The 25754-nt window shown below is 39.0% G+C and overlaps 1 pseudogene; it reads left to right on the top strand.

Annotated features, from left to right (window-relative positions):
• The first annotated feature begins 21065 nt into the window (after positions 1-21065).
• LOC102857910 lies at positions 21066-24094 on the top strand (annotated as a pseudogene).
• The last annotated feature ends 1660 nt before the right edge of the window (positions 24095-25754 follow it).

The following is a 25754-nucleotide window of genomic DNA, read 5'->3' as shown; positions in this document are numbered from 1 at the left end:
GAGAGTACATCATTATATGAGAATATAAAAATAAATATTAGTATTTCTTGATTAAAAATGAAACAAAACTTCTGCTACTAAGACTTATTTTATGATGTTCTACAAAGGACGTATTCTTCCTCTTTCTCTAACTGTTGTTGTTCACTCTGAGAATACCAGAAGGCTTGCAGAGAGGAGACTGCATCTGTTCCTATGGTGACTATTAGGAATATTTTGAAAAGCAAGAAATCATATGTGCATATATTTTAAATATCATTTTCTTTAGAGTGGTTGATGAAACCAACTTTTACATTTAAAAAATAATTTACAGTCATATTTTTTTCTTTTCAAAGACCAAACTTGCTGCCAGCCAATTCCAATCATAAGTACTCTTTAGGATAGAACAGAACTGTCCCATAAGGATTTTAAGGCTGTAATCATTACAGAAGTGAAGTTTCTCTTCATTCTCACATGGGACAAGTAGTAGGTGGGTTCTAACTGTTGACTTTTCTTTTAGCAAACAAGCATTACACATATGCCAGGACATAGTTAACGGCATTAACACAGAAAATAAAGTTGTGTATCTGACATGGATGTCAGAAGAGATTCTGAATATCTAGAGCATTGAGGAGCCAAAACAAAAGATAGAAATCAGGAAGTTGAGGAGCTGAAGAGACAATTTCAAAGGGAAGCTCAGGAAGACTAAGCAAATTATTATAATGAAATGTGCAAAGATCTGGAGTTGGAAAATCAAAAAAGACAAACTCACTTGACATTTCTTAAGCTGAAGGAACTGCAGAAAAAAACTCAAGACTCAAGTTGCAATATTTAAAGATGCTATGGTCAGAGCACTGAAAGATCAAGGAAAATAAAAAGAAGAGTCACTGTACCAAAAAGTATTGGCTGACACTGAAGAATTTCATGAAACAATGGTCAACAGGGCATACTGATGAAGAAAGCCAGTAGACAACATCATTATAGGGGGAAAAAACTTTATAAATTGTCAACGATTTCAACTTACTTGGTTCCACATTCAAAACAGCTGGTACCATCCATTAAGAAATCAAAAGATCTGTGGCATTCAGAAAGTCTGTTGTCAAGCATACCTCACAAGTGTTGGTGAGCAATGAAGTCAATTAAAAGACTAAGGTGTGACTGATCCAAGCCGTGATCTTTTCAGTTTCTTGCTATGCATCTGAAAGTTGGACAATGGTTTAGGATTATAGAATTGACAACTTTGAATTGTGGTGTTTGAGCAAAGTACTGAATATTCCATGAACTACTAAAAGAATAGACAAATATATCTTAGAGAAAGTGAAAACAGAGTGATTCTTGAAGGCAAGGATAAGAAAGCTCTGCTTCAAAACCTTGTTTCCTTGCTATGCTATGAAGACTGATTTTTGGTCCAAGTATAGGTTTTGCAGGAGCGCAATCAAGTATTCTGAGATTCCCGTTTTCCTCAAGGTTAGCCACAATTTGTTGTGATTCACACAGTCAAATGCCTTTGCATAGTCAATGAAACACAGATAGACATTACTTTGGTACTCTCTGCTTTCTGCTGAGATCCATCTAATGTTGGCTATAATGTCTCTAGTGTCTTGTTTCTTCTAAATCTAGCTTGCACATCTGGCAGTTCTCTGCTGTTTTACTGTTCCAGTCATTTTTGGATAATCTTCAGCAGGTTTTGGCTTGTGTGTGATATTAGTGATATTGTTCAATAATTTCCACACTATGTCAAGTCAACTTTTTTTGGATTGAGAATAAACATAGATCATTTCCAGTCCATTAGCCTGGTAGTTGTCTTCCAGATTTATGGGCACTAACAGGGGACCTCTCCAAAGTACTGAAAAGCAATGGTGTGTCTCTGGAGACTAAGTTGCGTCTGATACAGGCCATGGTCTTCGCAATCACTTGTTATGCATCAGAGAGTTGGACAATGACCAAAGAGGATAGAAGGAGAATTGATGCCTTTGAGCTGTGGTGCCAGAGAAGAGTATTGAGAATACCATGGACTGCTAGGAAAACAAGCAGATTTGTCCTGGAAAGGGTTAAACCAGGTGGCTCCTTGGAGGCAAGGATTCTGAGGCTCCGTCTAACATACTTTGGACATGTTGTGAGGAGAAACCAGTCCTTAGAGAGGGACATCATGCTTGGGAGGGTGGAGGGACAGTGCAGGAGAGGAAGGCCCTCTATGAGGTGGATTGATTCAGTGACTGGGGTAATTGGGATGGGAGTGTCAGAGACAGTGCGATTGGCACAGGACAGAGCGGAGTTTAGGCTGTTGTACATAGGGTCGCTATGAGTCACAAGCGACTCGACGGCACATAACAACACAACAACAACAACAACAAGTGAGCACGTCTAGGGTAGCATCTCTTCGTTGAAATATGTCAGTTGATATTAGTCAATTCCTGGGGCCTTGTTTTTTGCCAATTCCTTTAGAGTAGCTTGAACTTCCTCCTTCATCACCATTGTCTGTTGATCTTTTCATGAAATTCCTGTGTTAGCCAATCCTTTTTGGCACAACGACTGTGTACTTCTCTCATCTTCTTCTGATGATTCCTATGTTATTCAACATTCTGCCTTTAGTATCCTTATGAATTGCAGCTCAAGTCTTAAACTTGTTCTTCAGTTCCTTCAACTGAAGTGCGTAACAAGTTTTTCTTGTGATTTTCTATCTCTTTGCACATTTCATTACAATACTTTGCTTTGTCTTTCAAAACAGCCCTTTCAAATCTTTTAACTCCTTAACTTCTTGATTTCTTCACTTTGCTTTAGTTCTTACATGCTCTAGCACAATATCCAAAGCCTCTTCTTAAATCAATTTTGGTCTTTTGTTCTCCTCTCTCTCTGTAATGACCTTTTGCATTCTTCCTGTATAATATTCTTGATATTCTCCCACAGCTCATCTGTTCTTTACTTTTTAGTATTCAAGCCCTCAAACTTGTACCTGAAATGGTCTTTAAATTATGGTGGGATAGATTCAAGGTTGAACTTCGGTTCTTCTGTATTTTATTTGATTTTCTTTAGTTTCAGTTTGAACTTGTGTATGAATAGTTCGTGGTCTGTTACACAATGAGCACCTTGGCCTAGTTTTTACAGCTGATATTGAACTTCTCCATTGATCCCCGCCCACCTCCCATAGATGGAGTCAATCTGATTCCTTTGTATATCTGTATATCATCAGCTGAGGTCCATGTGTACAATCACAATTTGTGTCTGTTACCAGCATAATGGGAAAGGTGTCTCGTCTGCTCTTATGATTAAAATGTTTGCCTGTCAAATGTTGCTCTAAAGTCAACCTTATCTATTCCATTTATATGCAGAAAAAATTATCTGAAAAGCGGGACTCTATGAAGAGGAGTGTGGCATCAGGATTGGAGGGAGATTCATCAAAACCTACATTACATAGACGAGGCAACTTTGTTTACTGAAAGTGAGGAGGATTTGAAATACTTATTGTAGAAAATCAAGGAATACAGCCTTCAGGATGGATTGCATCTCAATATCAAGAAAGCAAAGATTCATATCATTCAACCAATAGGCAGTGTCATGATGGATGAAGAGGTGATTGAAACTGTCAACAGCTTCATCTTGCTTGGATATACAATTAACACCCTGGGTATGAGCAGTTAGAAAATAAGGAGATGTTTGCATTGTAAAAAATCTGCAGTTAGAGACCTTTCCAAATTATTGAGGAGAGATGACATCAGTTTGAGGACTAAGGTGCATTTGATTCAAGCCATGGTCTTTCCAATTATTTGTTATACATCCAAGAGCTGGGCAGTGAATAAGGATGACAGAAAAAGAACTGATGTGTTTGAGCTGTGGTTTTGGAGAATAACACTGAACATCCCATGGATGGCCCAGAGGATGAACAGATGTCTTGGAGAGGGTGCAGCTGGCATGTTCCTTGGAGGCAGGAATGATGAGACTTTGTCTCACATACTTTGGGCATGTTGCTAGGAGGCGCTGTTCCTTGGAGAAGGACATGATGCTAGATAGCATAGAGGGTCAGCAATGAGCAGAAGACCCTCAACTAGGTAGATTGACCCGGTTAACTGCTGCAATGGGCTCTTGCATGTCAAAAAGTGTGAAGATGTCACAGGATAGACCAGAGTGCAGATCTTTTGTTCATAGGGTTGCTATAAGTCATACTCGACTCAATGGCATTTAACAGCAACAACAACAGGGCAAAGGATTGGCCATCCACTTCCAAAATAACAGACCTTCAAAACCCTATGTATAATAGAGTACACTTAGAGTACCTAGTAGATATTGCACGTGAGGCAGAGCCTTCTTACTCAGAATCGCAAAGAAGGAAGAACAGTTGCAAACAGACATTACAGATTGTCACATGGAATGTCAGAGGTATGAATGCAGGAAAATAACAACAGCAACAAGGAAGAAATTGAATACATAAATATTGACATATTAGGCATTGGTGAAATGAAATGAATTGTCATGGGATATTTTGAATAAGACAATCATATGATCTGTTGTTGTTGTTGTTGTTACGTGCTGTCGAGTCACTTGATACTCCTAGCGACCCTATGTATAACAGCCCTAAACTCTGCTCTGTCCTGTGCCAAATGCACTGTCTCTGACACTCTCATCCCAATTATCTCAGTCACTGAATCAATCCACCTCATAGAGGGCCTTCCCCTCCTGTGCTGTCCCTCCACCCCCCCCAAGCATGATGTCCTTCTCCAAGGACCGATCTCTCCTCACAACATGTCCAAAGTATGTTAGACGGAGCCTCAGAATCCTTGCCTCCAAGGAGCCACCCGGTTTAACCCTTTCCAGGACGAATCTGTTTTCCTAGCAGTCCATGGTACTCTCAATACTCTTCTTCAGCACCACAGCTCAAAGGCATCAATTCTCCTTCTATCCTTCTTGATCTACTACTCATATGATCTACTTGATCTACTCATATGATCTACTACTCTTGAAATGAAAAAGTGAGAAAAATGGGGTCACATTCATAGTTTAAAAGAACATTTCTAGATACATCTTGAAATATGTTATAGTGACAGGATAACGTCCATACACATACAAGGAAGACCTGTTAATACCACTACCATTCAAGTTTATGCTCCAACAATCAGAATCAAAGAGGAAGAAATAGAAGACTTGTACCAACTTTTGAAGTCAGAAATAGATTATACATACAACCATGATGTTTTTATAGCAATGGGTGACTGGAACGTGAAAGTTGGCAACTGGGAAGAAGGATCAGTAGTTAGGAAGGCAACTTGGTGACAGAAATGAGGCTGGAGTTAGAATGATAGAATCCTGTAAAATCATTGCAAATACCTTCTATAAGTTGTATGTTGTTGCTACTGCTGATTGCCTCTAAGTTGAGGACAACTAATAGCGACCCTATGAATAAAAGGCCTGAATCCCCTTTACAACTATTGACATTTATCAAAGTTCATAGAGTTTCCAGAGGCATGTTGTTCAGGAATGGATGCCACTCCTGCTATATTTTTAGTATTTTTTAAGTGCTATTTTAATGAAAGTTTAAAAAGAATTTAGATTTGCATTCATTCATTGTTGCACATTATAGTTGTACTTTCAAGTGGATATACTCTTTTTATATTAATACATTTAATATATTTATATTTATAGCAGTATATGAGAATATCAATTTAATCTGTCCCTGTATTATTTGTATTTTTTACTATTTTGAAGCATTGAGTACATATTGTGGTTTTAATTTATGTGTTTTTAATAGAAATATTTCTAATTAATTGAGTTGTAAATCTTCTGTGACATGTCAAATGCTCTACCTTACGCTATGTGACTTCTTGTTATGAAGGTGTCAGAATTTTATATAAATATGGGTATGATTTGTATGAGAAATATTTAGACTATTTTCTTCCATTTTATAGTTTATCTTTTTAGTTTCTTAATAGTACTTTCAAAGACAAAATATTTTTATAAATACAAGTTTGCATTTTTTAAAAAAATTAACTATTAATGAGTTTTTACTTGTTTTCTCTTGTATTTTATTTCTTTTTATGTCCAAGATAAGAAATCTTTAACCACATCAAAGTGACAATATTTTGTCTATTTTTATTCTGGATGTCCACTGAAACAATGCATTCAAACATAGCAATGATTATGAGGATGCCACAAGACCAGGGAATGTTTCATTCTGTTACAGATAAGGTCACTATGAGCCAAAGCTGACTCTATGGCAACCAAAAACAATAACACAATTTGTTTCAAACTGTCCATTTATAAACTATTATTTATAGCTAGTTCAAAGCTTGTTCTTTTTCTAATTTAGAAAGAGTATTAAAATAGAGCATTTGAAACATCTTGTCAAATTCTACAGAAAAAAAAATGTCACTGAGATTTTTACTGTGATTCCCTTAAGCCTTCATGACAACTAGGGAAAATAGTATTGTTTTCCATTTATTTAAGTTGCTCTTGGTCACTTTCAGATACTTGAAGTCAACTAGTGTTTGGTATTTTTTCAATATACATACTTATACATCCTTTGTGATATTTACTCCTAACAAAGCATTGTTTGCTGAATGTAAGGAGAACCTGGAATGCTTGTTTCAGAAGATGAAAGATTATATATAGCCTTCAACATAGATTATAACTCAATCAACATCAAGAAAGCAAATATTCTTGTCATTGGGCCAATAGCCAACATCACAATAGATGGAGAAAGGACTGAAACTCGGTGATTTAATTTTATTTGGATCCACAATCAACACTCTTGATAATAGCAGTCAGGAGATCCAGGGACATATTTCACTGGAAAAACTCTGCTGTCAGGAATCTCTTGAAAATCCTGATTATCAATTATGTCAGTTTGAAGACTTAGGTGTGCCTGAGTAAGGCCGTTTTCTTTTTAACCACTGTGCATCTGAGATCAGAATAATTAATAAGGATGATATAAGAAGACTTGATGCTTTTGAACTGTCATGTTGGAGAAGAGTTTGGAACAGCCCATGGACTGCCAAAAAAACAAAGGGACATGTCTAGGAAAAAGTGCAGCCAGGGTGTATCCTCGCCTTGGAGGCAAGGATGGCACGTCTTCATCTCTCATACTTTGGACATGTTGCTAGGAGAGGCTATTCCTCTGAGAGTTATATCATACTTGAAAAGGTAGGAGATAGGAGGGTCAATAAAAGAAAGGAAGACTTCCATGAGATGGATTGACATAGTGACTGCAGGAATAGGCTCAAGTGTATCAGAGATGGTGAGGAAGGTAAAGGATAAAACAAGATGCAGACCTGTTGTTCACAGGGTCACTATGAGTTGTACTTGACTCAAAGTCACCTAACAACAAACTGATACAGCCTGGATGTGCCCACCAGGTGGTGCCAAAAGATCTGGAAGATAGCTACCTGGCCAAATGACTGTATGAGATCTATATTTATTCTCGTTAAAAAGAAAAAAGAAAAAAATCCAAGAGTGTATGGGAATTATGGAACAATATTGTTAATATCACATGCATGCAAAATCATACTGAAGATTATATAAAAACAGGTAGACAGTATATTGACAGAGAACTGCTAGAAATTCAAGCAGGATTTAGAAGAGGCATGGCACCTGGGATATCATTGCTGATGTCAGATAGATCTTGGGAGAAGGCTGGAAGGTAACAAAAGAATATATTTCTGGTTTTATTGACTAGGCAAAGGCAATTGACTGTGTGGATTATAACAAATTATGGCTAACATTGAGAAGAATGAGAATCTCAGAACATTTAATTGTATTCATATGAAACAGACTAACAGGCTGCAATACAATTAGAAAAAGGAAATCGTGCACCTTAAATTTCATACCTATTCAACCTGTATACTGAACAAGTCAATTAAGAAGCTAGACTTTAAGTAGAATAATGTTGCGTCTGAAAAGGAGGAAGGCTTATCAACAACATTAATTATGCAGACTACAGGACCTTGCTCATAGAAAGTGAAGGGCACTTGAAGCTTGCTGCAGAAGATCAAGGGAGATAGCCTTTGATATTAATAACATCTCAATGTCAAGAGAATAAAAATCCTTGCCACCGGACTAACAGACAATATTATGATAAAGAGAAGATTATAGAGGTCAATTATTTCATCTTCCTTAGACCCAGTATCAACATAATTGGTACCAGCAGTCAAGAAATCAAAAGATGAGTTGCATAGGGAAAAGATGCTGTCAGGGACTTCTCCGGAATACTAAAGAGAAATGATGTCAATTTTAATGACTAAGGTGGTCCTGACCCAAATCATATTCTTCTCATTTACTTGTCATACATCTGAAAGATGAACAGTGATGAAAGATGACAGAAGAATCTCCGATGCCTTTGAGTTGTAGTGTTGGTAAACAATACTAAGCATCCCATGACCTACCAAAAGAACAAACAGGTCTGTTCTGGAGAAAGTGATACCAGGGTGTACCTTGGAGGCAAAGATGGTGAAATTTAGTTAAGAGGGGCCAGTCTTTTGTGAACGACATCGTTTTTGGAAAGATGAAGCGTCAGTGAATAACCGGAAGACTTCCTACAAGATGGACTGACACATTGACTGTAACAATTGGCTCAAGTGTGTCAGAGAGTGTCAGGATGGCATAGGATATTTTTGTTGTTGTTGACTGCCTTCGAGTTGAGCACAACTCATAGAGATCCCATGAACAAAAGGCCTGAAGTCCCTCTAAAACTATCAGCATTTATCAAAGTTCATGGAGTTTCCAGAGGCATGCTGTTTAGGAAGTGGATGCCAGTCCTGCTTCCAATGGCAAAGGGTAGGGCAGCATTAAGATCAGAGGGTCATTATGAGCCAATTGATTAGATCACATGTAACAGAAACAACAATATTTTCTTTGTTTTGGAACATTATAATAAATGGAATTGTATCTTTTAACTTACTTTTTCAATTGTGTCTTACTAGCAAATGGAAATAACAAATTTTAATAGATTTACTTTGCTGTTGTTGTTGTTGTTATGTGCCGTCGAGTCGTTTCCAACTCATAGCGACCCTATGTACAACAGCCCTAGACCCTGCTCTATCCTGTGTCAATCGCATTGCCTCTGACACACCCATCCCGATTACCCCAGTCACTGAATCGATCCACCTCATAGAGGGTCTTCCCCTCCTGCGCTGTCCCTCCACTCTATCCAGCATGATGTCCCTCTCTAAAGACCTGTCTCTCCTTACAACATTGATTAATTCTAGTAATACTTTTGTAAAAGATTTATAATTCTCTATGTAGGAAAAATGGCCTGAAAACATAGTTTAATGTATCTTTTTTTATTAAGATATGTGCCTTTTATTTTTGTTTTTCAGCTAATTTCTTTATTTAGCTGGCAATGGTTAGAGTATCCTGTTAAAAGATGGAATAAAAGTGAAGAAATTTTAAATCAGTGCTTTGATACTAATGTTTCACCATTAAGTGTGATCTCGGTTGTAGATATTTTGTACATGCCATTTACCAGGTTGAGAAGATATCATTCTATCTTTAGTTTGCTGAGAAATTACTCAATTCTGTGATCCGTTTTCTGAATCTATTTAGTCAAAACGCTATTTGCCTTTACTCCTTTATCTCTTAAATAAGTGATAGATTTTCAAACTCTCAATCAAACTTGATTGTAGGTATAAATTGTATTTGGTTGTAACATGTCACAAATTTTCTAATATTTAATTTACTAAGTATTTTTGCATTAAACATGTATAGTTTTTTTAGAATGTCAATTTATAGATTTGTTATACTAGTCAAGAAAATCATCTATCTGGGTGAGCGTTACAACTTAAAAATAATATAAGTTTTGAAATTGTTACTTAAAGTGATAAACTGGATAATTCAGATGGCCTATATTCTTGTTGCTATTTTATATCTAGATTTTTCTAGAAATTATTAAGATGTATTGAAATCTCTATGCAGTGGATTTATTGTTCTAAATGTCTTTCTTAGACTTTTGTCATATGGCAGTTTGGAACATGTAAATAGAATGTGCAACCTATAGTGAAGTACCAATTGTTAAACAATGTTTGTTATTGATTTTCCTCATATCAGCTGTCTTCCAATCTGGGCTTCACTACTACACTACTATAACTATCCTCTTTGTTTAGTGTTCATATGGTTTTGAAAAGCCTTTTATTTAAATAATTAGATGGTCCATCCTGCTTTCTAGTATGGCTTAATCAGGGAGCTCCACCAAAACCCAACCACAGTGGGAAACCCTTTCGGAATTTGACAAAACAATGGAAAATATTTCAGCATCACAGCAAACCTCAAGTAATCACAATACAGAAAACTGACAGACAAGTGCTGTACCACTTAGAACAATCTTCTCTCCAAACACAAACAATAGCAAGCCTTCAGGCCACAAAACCTTGGGCCCAACCAAATTTTAAATATAAAAGCCTGCCCACCAGATCCTGTTTGCCCACCTAGAGCTGACTGTAAACCAGATCAGATACAGTTAATCAGCTACACTTGCTTGCTAATACAGTTAGAAACATGCAAACAGTTTATCCTGGCTTTCAAATAAATCACAAACACTCACCAGGATCCAACTTTGCCAAGCTAAAGGATCACTCACAGGTAGGACCAGACCAACTTTTAAATACAATGTGCTTTTAAATGACTTTTAAATGGAATGTGCCAAGATCTGGAAGTGGAGAATAAAAAGGGAAGAACTCGCTTTGCGCTCTGCGTGTTTTTCAAGCTGAAAGAACTGAAAAGAAAGAAAAAAAAATTAAGCCTCATGTTAGAATGTTGCAAGTTTCTATGGGTGATATATTGAATGACCCAGAAAGCATCAAAAGAAGAAGGAGGGAATACACAGGGTCACTGTACCAGAAAGAATTGATTGACACAGAAAAATTTCAGGAAGTACCACATAAACAGGAGCCAATAGTAATGAAAGAAATGGAAGCTGCATTGAAGGCACTGGCTAAAAATAAGGCTCCAGGAATCTATGGAATACCAGTGAACTTGTTTCTATTAACAGATGCAGCATTGGATACACTCACCAGTCAATGCCAGAAAATTAAATAGCTGTCTGGCCAATGGATTGGAAGAGATCCATATTTGCTCCCATTCCCAAGAAGGGAAATCCAACTGAATGTGGAAATTATCAAACAATATCATTGCTATCACATGCAAGCAAAATATTGCTAAAGATCTTTCAAAAATGACCGAAACAGTACCTAGATAGGGAATTGCCAGAAGTTCAGGTAGAATTTAAAAGAGGTTGTAGCACTAGGTATATCATTGTTGAAGTCAGATAGATCGTGGTTGAAAGTAAGAAATACAAGAAGAATGTCTATTGGTGCTTTATTACCCATGAAAAGGTGTTGACTGTGTGGATCATGAAAAATTGTGGCTGATATTGCGAATGGGAATCCCAGATCACTTGATTGTGCTCATGAGGAACCTATACCAGGATCAGGAAGCTGTTGTGCAAATGGAGCAGGCGAGGAATGCATAGTCTGGAATTGGGAAGGGAGTGTGTCAGGGTTGTATTTTCTCTCCATACCTGTTCAATCTATATGCTGAGCAAATTATCCCAGAAACTGGACTCTATGAAGAGGAATGTGGCATCAAGATTGGAGGGAGACTCATCAATAACCTACTTTATGCAGATAACACTATATTACTTGTTGAAAGTGAGGAGTACTTGAAGCTCATGATGCATAGGAATGCAGCCTTCAGTTGCATTTCAATATCAAGGAAACAAAGGTTCTTACTACTAAACCAATAGGCAGGGTCATGATGGATGGAGAGTAGATTGAGCCTGTCAATAGCTTTATCTTGCTTGGATCCACAGTTAACAGCCTTGGTATGAGCAGTCAGGAAATAAGGAGACTTTTTGTACTGGGGGATTTTGCAGTTAGGGACCTTTCCAGATCATTGAGGGTTAGTGTTGTCAGTTTGAGGACTAAGGTGCATCTGATACAGGCCAGAGTCTTTCTGATTACTAGCTATTCGTCTAAGATCTGGCCAACAAATAAGAATGACAGAAAAAGAATTGACACCTTTGAGCTGTGGTGTTGGAGAAATGCACTGAATATCCCATGCATGGCCAAGAGAATGAATATGTATTCTTGGAGAGGGTGCCATCAGAGTGCTCTTTGGAGGCAAGAATGATGAGGCTTCACCTCACATATTTTGGACACATTGCTAGGAGATGCTATTCTTGGAGAGGGCCATAATGTTGGGAAGGGTGGAGGGTTGGCTAAGGAGAGGAAAATCGTCAACCAGGTGGATTGACACAGTGACTACTGTAATGGGCTTTTGTGTGTCAGGAAGTGTGAGGATGGTGCAGGACAGAATTCGGTTCAGAACTTTTGTTCATAGAGTAGAGCAGCTATGAGTAGTACTCAACTTGATGGTACCTAATACCAAAAATACTCAAAATGGAACATATTTACTTTCAAGCTGGAGCTCTGGTGGCCTATTGACAAGAATCTAAACAGCAATCCTGAAGAACCATGGTTCGAGACCACCAGCTAGTCCACAGGATAAGAATGGTCAATCTCCTCCGTGTAATTAACTGTCTCTGAAAACCTGCCAGAGGGTTACCTATGGGTTGTTTTCAACTCAATGGCGCACAACAACAACAACACTCAAAAGAATAGTTGAAATGCTGGCATTCAGTAGAAAGTATCAAGGAAAAGAGTGTCATAAGAAATCAGTGTGAGTGAGACCATGGATTGGACTGTGAAAACATAGAAAATAAATTTATATTCTTTATTGACACACACTTGTGCTTTTTATGTTATGTGATCACTAGTGAACAAAAGCAAATTTGTAGTAATATCTCTGCACTGGAGGAATATCCAGTGGTTGATCTGAGAGAAACAACTATTTGTTTGTTGTTATATGTGCTATTGAGTTGGAACTAAATCGTAGTTGAACCTCAAGCAAGTTTTCAGAGACTAAATTGCACTGAAGGAGATTGTCTGTTTCTCCTGTACAGATCAACTGGTAAATTCAAGCCATCTGCTGCTGGGTTGACAACATAACTTCTTACCCACATGGTCACCAGACTTCTCTAACTATTCATCTACATTGAACTGATACTGAATTAATTCAGGTAAAATATTTGAACTTTGAAATAATTTGTTGTATCTATAATTAGCCTGTCCCCTGAGGGATAATGTGGGCATATATTGAATTCTGTTGTATTTAGGTGTTGTTGTTTTTGTTATGTGCCGTCGAGTCGTTTGCGACTCTTAGCGACCCTATGTACAACAGCCCTAAACCCTACTCTATCCCGTGCCAATCGCATGGCCTCTGACACACCCATCCCGATTACCCCAGTCACTGAATCAATCCACCTCATAGAGGGCCTTCCCCTCCTGCGCTGTCCCTCCACCTTACCAAGCATGATGTCCCTCTCCAAGGACCTGTCTCTCCTTACAACATGTCCAAAGTATGTCAGACGAAGCCCCAGAATCCTTGCCTCCAAGGAGTAGCCTGGTTTAACCCTCTCCAGGATGAATTTGTTTGTTTTCTTGTCTTCTCCAGCACCGCAGCTCAAAGGCGTCAATTCTCCTTCTATCTTCCCTAGTCATTGTCCAACTCTCTGATGCATAACAAGTGATTGCAAAGACCATGGCCTGTATCAGGTGCACCTTAGTCTCCAGAGAGACACTGTTGCTTTTGAGTACTTTAGAGAGGTCCCTAACAGCAGACTTTCCCTTCGCGATATGTCTTTTGATTTTCTGGCTGCTGGTGCCAAGAGTGTTGACTGTGGAGCCGAGCAGACTGAAGCTGTGAACAATCTCAATCTCTTCACCATCCATCCTGATGCTACCAATTGGTCCAGTGGTGAGAATCTTTGTCTTCTTGAGTCCCTTCAAATAACACATTGGAACCTTCCTTTGTCCAGCACCGTCAGCACAATCTCTATACCTGAACTCACTGTTAGAGTCAGTGTGTCAACCTACCTCTCTATCTTACTGGGAGTCTTAGTTCTCTGAACTTCCACCTTTCCAAGCATGATATTATTTCCAAGGATTGGCCCCTACTGACAACATGTTCAAAATATAAGAGACAAAGTTTTACTACCCTTGGCTTTAAGGAGTACCATGTTGTGCTTCCTACAACATAGGCCTGCTTGCTCTTTGGCAGTCTATGGGATATTCAGTACTCTTCTTCAACACTGCAATTCAAAGGCATTAATGTTTCTTCTTCTGTCATCCATATTCATTGTCCAACTTTCAGAAGCATCGGGAGTAATTGGAAAAGAACCTGGTTTGGATCAGACTCTTGACATCGTTGCTTTTTAGCACTTTAAATAAGTCTTTGAAAGCAGATTTTCTCATTTCAATATGTTTTTTGATTTATTGACTGATGGTAACATATGTGTTGATTGTGAAGTCACATAAGATGAAATCATGAGGACTTCCCTCTTTTTTCCATCTATCATGATTTTGCCTATTCACCCAGTGGTGACAATTTTTGTTTCTTTATGCTCAGAAATATGTCTGTGTTGTTTTATCATTTTGAAACAACTAATTTCACACTGTCGTATTATTTTTCAACCTTCTAGAGATTTATTTTATTTTAACATGATGCACAATCTTACTCATTGTAATTTCTAACATAAAACAAGATTAGTAAGCCAAGATTTAAGCCTTGCTTTATGTATTTTGATGAGTACCAATTGATATTTTGCAGCTAACACATACAGTCCTGAACATGCTTACCAGGAAATTCGGAAACCTGGTGCTTGGTCAATTGAATGGAAGGAATTCATATTTGTTTTCATTGCCAAGAAAGGTGATTCACCAGAGTGCTGAAAATTGTCAAACAATGCAATAAATACCACATGCAAGCAAATATTGCTCAGGTTCATGCAAAAACTGCTAGAAGAGTACACAGAGAACTACCAGATGTTCAAGCTGGGTTTAGAAGAGGCAGCAGCACCAGAGATGTCATTGTTGGTATCAGATGGATGCTAGCTAAAGCAGATAATACCAGAATAATGTCTGTTTGTATTTTATTGCCTATGCAAAGTCATTTGACTGTATTGATCATAACAAATTACGGCTAACATTGAGCAGAATGGGAATCTCAGACACTTAATTATGCTCATCACCATGATACATGGAGAGATTGAGGTTGTTAACAATCTATAGCTTGCTCAGCTCCACAATCAACACTCTCGGCACCAGCAGTAAGGAAATAAAAAAGACAAGCTGCAGTGGGAAAATCTTCTGTCAGAGACCTCTCCAGAGTACTGAGAAGCAACCATGCCAGTCTCAAGACTAAGGTGCACCTGACCTAGGCCATGGTCTTCACAATTACTTGTTATGCATCAGAGAGCTGAATAATGACTAAGGATGACAGAAGAAGTATTGATACATTTGAGTTGTGGTGCTGGAGAAGAGTCTTGAACATACCATGAACTGCCAAGAAAACAAATAGGTCTCTCTTGGATAGAGTGAAACTAAGTTTCTCCCTGGAGGCTAATGTTTTGAAGCTCTGTCTCACATATATACTTTGGGCACATGGCCTGGAAGGTCAAGTCTTTGGAGAAGGACATCATACTCAGAAGGGTGAAGGGACAGCACAGGAGAAGATGACCCCAAATGAGATGGATTGATATAGTAACTAGGGGAATGGGCGTACATGTGTTGGAGTCAGTGAAACAGGCTCAGGATAGGGCAAACTGCAGAGCTCTTGTACATAGAGTCACTATGAGTCACAGATCACTCGACGGCAGATAACAGCAACAATAATTATGCTCATATGAAACCTATAGCTAGACCAAGAAGTTATTGTTTGAAAAGAGCAAGGGAACACTGTGTGATTTACAACTGGGAAAGGTATATGTTAGAGTTATATCCTTTCTCCATATCTGTTCAGTCCATACACTGATCAAATCAGTGAGGAAACTGGACTTTATGAGGAAGAATGTGGCCTTAAGACTGGAGGAAGAATCATCAGCAACCTGCTTTATGCAGATGACATAATCTTGGTTGCTGAAAGTGAGGAGATCTTCAAACATTTGTTGCAAAACATCAAAGACTACAGCTTTCAATTTGGATTACCACGCAACATCAAGAAAACAGAGGTCCTAACCACTGGACTGATAAGCAATATCATGATATATGGAGAAAAGGTTGAAATTGTCAATGCTTTCATCTTGCATGGATCCACAATCACTACTTTTTATATTAGCAATCAGGAGATACAGAGACCTATTCCATCGGACAAGTCCGTTGTGAGGGACTTTGCCAAGCACGGAGGAGTAATGATGATAATCTGAAGGTTAAGGTGTGCCTGATTCAAGCCATGTTCTTTTCAACCACTTAGTTTGCATCTGAGAACTGGACGATGACGTAAGGATGATGGAAGAAAAAGGTATGCTTTTCAATTGTGGTATTGGCGAGAACTGAATATCCATGGACTGCCAAAAGAACAAAGAGATATTTCTTGGAGTGCAACCAGAATGCTCCTTAAAGGCAAGGATGAGGAAGCTTCATTTCACATACTTAGGGCATGTTGCTATTCCTTGGAAAGGATACTTTGAAAGGTCACTGAAAGAGGAAAAAGCTCTTAACCAGATAGGTTGATACAATGACAGCAGCAATGGGCTCAAGCATGTTAGGGATGAAGAGGATGGAACAGAATAGGATAGCGTTAGGTCTGTTGTTCATCAAGTTGCTGTGAGTCCTACATGATTCAAAAGCACATAAAAACAATTACAACAACAGTGTTTCACAACTTGAGTTTTATTTTTAAAAGTTATGTACTTCTGTGCAATAGCCACTAGAGGGATCACTTTTCTGAAAGGATCTGATGGTTTTGGTAAAAGGTTCCACTGGAAATGAGGGCAGTTACAGTGACATAGACCAGAGAATCACACAGCTAAACCCAGAAGAGAGATCTCTCTAGGGGTTTGACTGCATCACTGGCTCCTTGGGAGATGGTAGGGTAATCTCTTTCAGTGTAGTTTACTGTCTCTGAAACTCAAAGGAGGGTCAAGTAAGAGTTGGTTTGAATTCAATGCCAACAAGTTTGAGTCTTTCAGTGTTAGACATTAGCATACATGCATGGTATATCTGCTCTGTGCAAAACTCTGAAATGCAAAAACTGTGAGAATCTATTTAACTCCTTTTATATGTGGTCAGTCAATGTGATAATTGACTATAAATAAATAGAAGCAATGAAAGTTATACCAGTGTTCAGGTCTTTTGTTCATTGGGTAGCTATGAGCTGCCTATGACTCAACGGCACTTAACAACAACAACAACACCATAGAGAGAGCTCAGTTGGCCTAGTGGGCAGATAGTGATGCTATCAAGCCAAAGGTGGGTTATTTTAATCTGTGGCACTCAGGCCTCGTTTTTAACCGTGTTTGGTCAAGCATTCTTCTAAGTGGTATAGAACGGGTCTGTCCATTTGCTGTACAAAGGTAACCCCTCAGTTGCTGTGATGCTGAACACTGTGACACTGATGTGTCAAATGCAAGAATGGTTACCCATGGTGGACAGTGTTTGGTGGAACTCCCCAATTAAAACAAGCTTGGAAGCAGGAGTGGCATCCACTTCCATAAAAGCTTGCCTCAGGAAACCGTATAAATCTGGAGAAAGGATGAAAGTTATACAAGTGTCGAGGTCTTTCATTCAAAGGGTTGCTATGAGTCACCTATGACTCGATGGAAATTAACTAAAACAACAACAACATAGAAGTCCTGTAATAAAGAAGGAAGCAGGTGTGTCATCCACTTCCTAAATAACATTCCTCTGGAAACTCTATGAATTTTGAGAAATGATAGGTATTGAAAAGCTTCAGGTCTTTTGTTCATAGAGTCGCTATGAGTTGTGTTCAACATGACAGAAATCAACAACAATATAATTAAAAAATAAAACCAGCTACAGGAACATAGATGTTTTATCTCATTAAGGGAAGGCTGAGCTTAAAGTCAAATTGTAAAAGAAGTATTGGAAAATAATACTGTGTTTGCAGTTGTTAGGTGCCATTGAGTGTCTTTTATTAGAGAGAAAGAAAGCCGATGTTTGGTTTTGTTTTAGTAATCAAATGTACCTTCTAACAAACGTTAATATTAAACCTTTTAGTTATGGTTTATTACAAGTTTAATAGGTATCACTGCAGCCCTGATTGGTTAGTGACTAAGCACTAGATGCTAACTGAAAGGTCGGAGATTGGAATTCATCAGCTACTTCACAGGAAAAACTTCTGTCAGTCTGCATCCCTAAAGATTGCTATTGTTGCTGTGAGTCAGCACCAACCCAGAGTTGACAGTCCAGTGGGTTTTCAGAGACAGGAAATTGCACAGGAGGAGATTTGCCATCCTTCTTCTGTGGAGCAGCTGGTGAATTTGAGCTGCTTGCCTTTGGAGTTTCTGTGCAGCCTCTTATCACAGCCTTGGAAACTCTAAGGAGATGTTTTGTTCTCCCCTTAGGGTCACTATGAGTCACAATCAACTCAACAGCAGTCTGATTGTCTTGGGGTCGTTTTGTGGTTTTGTTTCAATAAGTTGCAGGTATGTGCTAGTTACTAAAGATCAACATTCATTCAATACTTAAAATATTACTTGTTGGTATGAGTTGGTGGGGTATTTTTTCCTGTATAATAAAGTATAATACAATAAGTTGGGCAGTTTATAAAAATGTAAATTTATCGTCTCATTAAAGTGGAGGCTGAATGTCTGAAATGAGAATATTTAAGTTATGATGAATGCTTCATAACAAGTTATGGATAACATTGAGAAGAATGGGAGTCTCAAAGCACTTGAGTTTTACTCATACAAACCTATACCTAGATCAAGAACTTAGAGTCTGAACAGGGCAAGGGAACACTTTGTTGTTGTTGTCATTGTTATGTGCTGTCAAGTCACCTGTGATGCATAGTGACCCCAGGTACAACAACCTTAAACCCACCTCTATCCTGTGACAATCTTATTGTCTCTGACACATCTACCCCCATTACCCCAGTGATTGAATCAATCCATCTTACCAAGGGTCTTCTTCTCCTGTGCTGTCCTTCCACCTTCCCAAGCATGATGTCCCTCTCCAAGGACTGATCCCTCAGCATATGAAACTGGCAGTAGCTTGAAGCCTTTGGAATCACAGAAGGCCAGAAGGTTTGAAATATAAGCTATCAAATCAAGGGCTGTATAGTGAGAGATGGGTGTTGAAGGGAGTAGGTTGGAGTAGAAAGGAATGCTGGTGATAAAGATTTTATTTTTATTAAGGTGTGATATACATTGAAGGCTGTAGTCTTTGATCTTTATAAGCAATCAAAGGCAGGGACAACAGTGAAACTACTGGTTATTTCTACAATTGGGGAAATATCTTTCATCTGCTCTTTTTGGTAAAGTGCTTGTCTGTCAGATACTGTTATAAATCTGAGCATTTAGATTAAGGCAGATTAGGAAGAAGGATTGGCCATCCACATCCAAAATAGCATGACTTTAAAAACCCTGTGTACAATAAAAGGAAACACTACATGAGTTAAAATTAAGAAAGGGTTGCATTCTTTCCCCATACCTATCCAATCTATATTTTGACCAAATTATTCAAGAAGCTGGACTCTATGAAGAATAAGGCATCAATATCAGAGGTAGACTTATCAATAACCTATCTAATGCAGATGATACAATTTACTTGCTGAAAGTGAGGAGGACTTGAAACATTTGTTGCAGAACAGAAAAGAATACAGCCTTCAATATGAATTGTTTCTCAATGTTATAAAGCAGAAAGATTGAAACTATCAACAACTTCATCTTACTTGGATCCATAATCAATGCTCTCAACATCAGCAGTCAGAAAATCAGAAGATGTGCTAGGAAAGTCTGCAGTCAGAAACCTCTCCAAATTACTGGGGAGCAGTGATTTCAGTTTGAGGACCAAGGTGCATCTGATTCAGGCCATGGTCTTTCCAATCATTTGCTATGCATCCAAGACTGCACAATGAATGATGATAACAGAAGAATTGATGCCTTTGAACTGTGGTGTTGGAGTAGAGTACTAAACATCCCATGGACTGCCAAAAGAACAAACAAATATGTATGTCTTGGAGAGGATACAGCCAGAGTGTTCCTTGGAGGGGAAGGATGATGAAGCTTTGTCTCACATACTTTGGGCCTGTTGTTAGGAGAGATTGTTTCTTGGAGAGTAACATCATCATGCTTTAAAAGGTGGAAGGTTGAAGAACCAGGTAGATCGATACAGTGACTATCACATGGGCTCTAGTGTGTCAGGAAGGGTGAGGCTGGCACAGGATAGGAAAGGGTTCAGCTCCCTTGCTCATAGTGTTACTATCGGCCATACTCCACTCAACAGCACATAACGACAACAACAACAACAACAACAATCACAACATGTCGACTTAATTGATAATATTTTAAAAAATTCTTATTAGAAACAGGAACTCTGATGGCTTAGTGGGTAAGGAGAAGTACTGCCACCAAATGCAGACTGTTCAAATGCACCAGCTTCTCCAACGAAGGAAGACGGACAATCTCCTTTATTTGATTTTCAACCTTTGAAAACATGTTGAAGAGTCAGCTGTTAGTCAGTTCTGACTAGACAACATGACAACAACAAACAGTGGAAATAAGGTCACTTTCATAAGTAGTGCTGGTGGTGGTTAATTATGGAAGATGACAGTCAATCCTCAATAATGCCCTTCCAAAGGTCATCATCAAGTAGAAGAAAGCATGTTAGTACAAGTACTTGTCAATTATAACTTAAAGTACATAAAACTGTAAAACAAAATAAAGTAGCCATCTGTGGAACACAGAAAGGAAACAATCTAGATGGAGGACTGAGAGACAACTTTTTAAGAAAGAGTTACTTTGAAGCATATATATCGAGAATATATAAGAGATGTGTGCTGTTTCATTAGGGAAATCTCCTGCCATGGATCTTTTTATAGTGCAAAAAAGAAACAATGTAGGTTTAAAGACCAGTGTCAGCCTGATCTAAACCATGATCTTTTAAATTAGTTGCTATTTGCCTGTAAATCAGAGAGTGAATAATCATGATAGGAGGAAAATCAAGTCTCTGGGTTGTGGTGTTGAAGAAGAGTACTGCCTATCTCAGGGACTGCCAGACGAACAAGTCTGTCTTTGAGAAAGTGCAAGCAGGATGCTAGGTAAAGTCAAGGATGGTGAAATTTCCTCCCTCATACATTGGTCAAATTATCAGAAGGGCCCAATCCTTGGAAAGAAACCATCATGCTTGGAAAGGTGGAGGGGTGGAGGAAGAGTAAAAGACTCTAAACAAAATGGATTGATACTGACTGTGACAGTCAGCTCGAGCGAAACAGAGATGATGAGGTAGCATAAGACAGTATAAGGCTTAGATATATTGTTCATAAAGTCACCATGAGTCATAGTTGATTTGATGGCATCTATCAAAAAAATAGCAAATGGGGTGAAAAATAACTCTCTTGGGAAAAACTATCTTGTGTTAACATCTGGAGGCAAGAGGACCAATTGAGAGCATTTAAAGAAAGATACATAGTATTACTGGATCTTGAGAATTAAAGAATGAGAGGAGGTCCTTCTAAAATGAGAGACATAAACAAAGATTTTAAGGCTAGTCGAGAATTTTGACTTGACCCTGGGGGCAAAAAGAAAAATGAAGTATGATTTGATTTAAAAGTTATTTTAGGAAGACATTCCACTTACGATTCAGCAACTATATTAGAGATAGGATAAGAGAACCATGTAGATATCTTGACACAGACTAGTTCGGAGAGAGCTGAAGACTTTTGAGTGGCTCCAGGGTGTCTCCCTATTTTGCTTAATTTCCAGACAAGAAGATTTAGTTCTAGGGCTTAAATTTACAGTGTATTCTTCCCAGACCTTCCATTGTTTCTGTGTTGGGTGTTTTTGTGTTGTTGTTTTTATTATTATTAATTATTATTATTATTATTTTATATTGCTTTGCTTATAAAGTTTGTATAAATTGTGTTTTACACTATCCTTCATTCATATTGTGTTTCACACAATCATTCCCATTCATAATGTTTTATAAAATTAATCATCACAGTACTGTGCTCATCATTACCAGGTCTTTACAGATCCCAAATGGAACTTTCCCAATTCTCCTAATCTCTTCAGTTCTGACATTCCCACCTTTGGCTTTCCCTTCTCACCCCATTCCCTAGGGTGGAAGAGCATACTAATTATGGTCAAGACTTCAAAACCACCTTGCCTCCAGATGTATTTATAAAAACAACTACAACAACAAAACCCAACAAAACAGAAACCCTGCAGAATTTTAGAACAATGTTTGCAATTTGTAATCCTGATACTATGTGAATCAAGAATCTGTCTCTTTCTCCACCATGCGATGGGAAAGTCTGTGGTTAGGGACCTCTCTAAAGTGCTCAAGAGCAACGGTGTCTCTCTGGAGACTAAGGTGCACCTGATACAGGCCATGGTTTCTGCAATCACTTGTTATGCATCAGAGATTTGGACAATGACTAGGGAGGATAGAAGGAGAATTGATGCCTTTGAGCTGGGTGCTGGAGAAGAGTACTGAATGTACCATGGACTGCCAAGAAAACAAATAGATTCATCTTAGAGAGGGTTAAACCAGGCTGCTCCTTGGAGGCAAGGATTCTGGGGCTTTGCCTGACATACTTTGGACATGTTGTAAGGAGAGACTGGTCTTTGGAGAGGGACATCATGCTGGGCAGAGTGGAAGGACGGCACAGGAGGGGAAGACACTCTATGAGGTGGATTGATTCAGTGACTGGGGTAATCGGGATGGGTGTGTCAGAGGCAGTGAGATTGGCACTGGATAGAGCAGGGTTTAGGGCTGTTGTACATAGGGTCGCTATGAGTCGGAAACGACTTGACGGCACATAACAACAACTTTGCTTTTACTATATTAACATTCTTCTTTTGCTATTTTGTTTATACCATGCTGAGAGTAGACAGAGAGGGGTTGTGTAGAGTGAAGAATGTGGTTGTTATTAGATGCTGTTAAGTTGAATACAAATCATATTGATCCTGTGAACAGCAGATCTTAACCTTACATGATCCTAAGTCATCCTCCGTATCTTCCACATGTGCAAGCCCATAGTTAAAATCACTGCATCAATTATTCTCATTAGAGTCTTCCTAACATCAGTAGTACTCTGAAACACAATCATGTCATTCATATGATAATATCCATATTCCTCAAGTTTACATGCTAACTGTTAAGTCTGGACAAAGGGGGCTAAATAGAATGAAGCATTCAGAATTTGAATGTTGATGTCCTTTCCTGCTGCTGCTAAGAAGAGCAACAGCCTTGCCTGCTTCTCTGGGCTAGCAGGTGGATTGTAAATTAGAGTGGAATTTCCCTCCCTAAAGACTCTGTTATAAAAACCCTCCCCAATAAGTTCACAACGTGACTTCCCCAGTCTGCATCCTCAGAATGAGGAACTTCACCCGGGAGCTCCCCTATTACCTCGTTTAATAAAGCTGCATTAAGCTTTCTCTCGTTCTCTCTGATTTCTTCCTTGAGTCAGGTTACTTAACACTAACTGCTAATGCCAAATATTAGAAGAAATTGAAGATTTTTCTCAGTCTTAAACACTACATGTAGCTTTCAATATGGATTGCATCTCAGTTTCAAGAAAACAAAAATCCTTTCTACTGGGATGATTGCTATTGCTACAAATGCAACACTGGAACAAAAAAAAGCCAAATCAGCAGCTACAGTCTCCACCTCAGTAAAACCCACATTCATGAACGTGAGGAGAGTGGGATGAGGGGAGTCCCATTGGATGGCCCAGCCTCCGGGACCCTCCATCCAAGGCCAACAGAAAACCTGGAGATGTCAAATGCACCACTACTAAGTCTCTCACCTCCTCCCCGGGGTAGAGGCTCAATTCTGGAAGGCCTAGGCCCCAGCTTTGGGCCTTATGGTCGTGGTTGGTGGGGAGTCAATCTGAACCTCCCTTTCTGGTACCAGATCATGTAGATGTCTCCAGGGGAGGCTTTCACAAAAAGCAAAAATATTCTTAAAGGCTCGAAAACCACTGAAAGATGGATCCTAGGCTTTAGAAGGCAAATCCTTTGGCCCCATCTGCAGATACTTTGCCAAAAAAGGAACACTGTCACTATGAAGACTTGTGTGCCTTCTACCACCCGCACATCAACAGACCTTCTCTGTGAGATTGCACCTTCCTATCCAGGCGGGAATGAACCACTATGACCTCGTGGCCCCCATTTCTCTGTGACCATGTGATTTCTACCATGAGGCTCTCACCTAACACCCTCTTCAGTGATACATTCCATCACCCATCACCTCCAGCTTTGTGTTTCATCATAGGCGACAGTGTGCATTCTCCTCATCTGGCCTTGAGAAACTCATCTTTGCTTCCATCCCTTGCATCCTGGATCCTCTTTCCCCTTACCAAAGGACTGCGGAACAGGAAACCTTGGTGGTACTGTTTTTGTGCATCTGTCCACCTATAACCAATATCACCCTTCATTCCTGAGAACCCTTGAACAGTTTCTTTCCTTCTAGTTGTTTGTTTTAAGTCCTTTTTATGTGGCACCTTCTGCTCTCCATTTTCAGCTGTTCTATGAAACTTACCTTCGCAGCTTGGGGTCAAGTTTGAGTGGCTGACACAGAGTTCCTCCCTGAAGGACCATTCACTCTACGTTTGAGTTTTGTAGTTTCTGACTTGGGAGCATGATTCCCTTAGCTCTGGTCTATGATCACTGTGCTTTATGAAACTGTGCACCCCCTTGTAGCCTTTATCAGTGCTTATGGCTTCCCCACACAAGAGTATATTTCCTGCCAAAATGGGTCAGGCTCTTGGGGGTCTCTAGAATTTCCCTACCACTCAACAGGGCAGAGTTGTGAAACTTACCAAGAAACTTCCTCCCTTCCTTCATTCTTCCTATTCTTCTTCTAGGGTTGGTTCTGTTTGGGCTACACTGTCTTTTCTCCAGCTCACTTTAGTTAGACTATGTCATTGTGAGACCACCAGCTCTTTCATTTGAATTCTGTGGATCTCTCCATGGACTATCATCAAGTGAAACTTGGACAACCCTCTTCCAACCGTCTTCCTTTGTATCCTGGGCATTGGTTATTTTAATCTGGAAACAGATGTCGTTTTAAACTTCCACGAGAAAATAGATCAGGAGTTCTGTGGTCATGAAGTAGAGATGAGTGCCATTGGAGAACTTAGGTTGACTTTAAGAAAAAATCATAATAAATGTTGTAGAAACAAACAAAAAAATCCTTTCCACTGGACCAACAGGCAACAGAATAATTGATTGATAAAAGATTGGAACTGTCAATAACACAATCCTACTGGGATCCACAATCAGTACACTTGGTACCAGCAGTTAGATCAGTTGCATTATTGCTCTAGGAAAGTCTGTAGTCAGGGACATGTGAAATCATTGAGGAGCAATGATGTTAATTTGAGGACTAAGGTACACCTGATTTGGGCCACGGTCTTTGTTAGACATCTGAGAGTTGGGCATGAATAAGGATGACAGAAGAAGAATTGATGACTTTGAACTATAATGTTAAAGTGCTGATATATCCCCAAAACTGCCAAAGAAACAAACAGACATATGTTGGAAAAGGTGCAGCTAGTTCTTTTCTTGGAGGAGGCAAAGATGGTGAAGCTTCATCTCACATACTTTGGCCATGTTGCTAGGAGAAGTTATTCCTTAGAGAGGGACATCATACTTGGAAATGTGGAGGGACAGTGAAGGAGAAGACCCTCAACCAGGCAAATTGATACAGTGACTGCGACAATGGGCTTCTAAGTGTCAGACATTGTGAGAATGGCAAAAGATAGGAGAGGGTTCA

The sequence above is a fragment of the Elephantulus edwardii genome, unplaced genomic scaffold (assembly GCF_000299155.1).
Source record: "Elephantulus edwardii isolate Elephantulus edwardi_28Jun2011 unplaced genomic scaffold, EleEdw1.0 scaffold00034, whole genome shotgun sequence".
Classification (NCBI taxonomy): Eukaryota; Metazoa; Chordata; class Mammalia; order Macroscelidea; family Macroscelididae; genus Elephantulus; species Elephantulus edwardii.
This window is presented reverse-complemented; position numbering and strand designations above follow the sequence as displayed.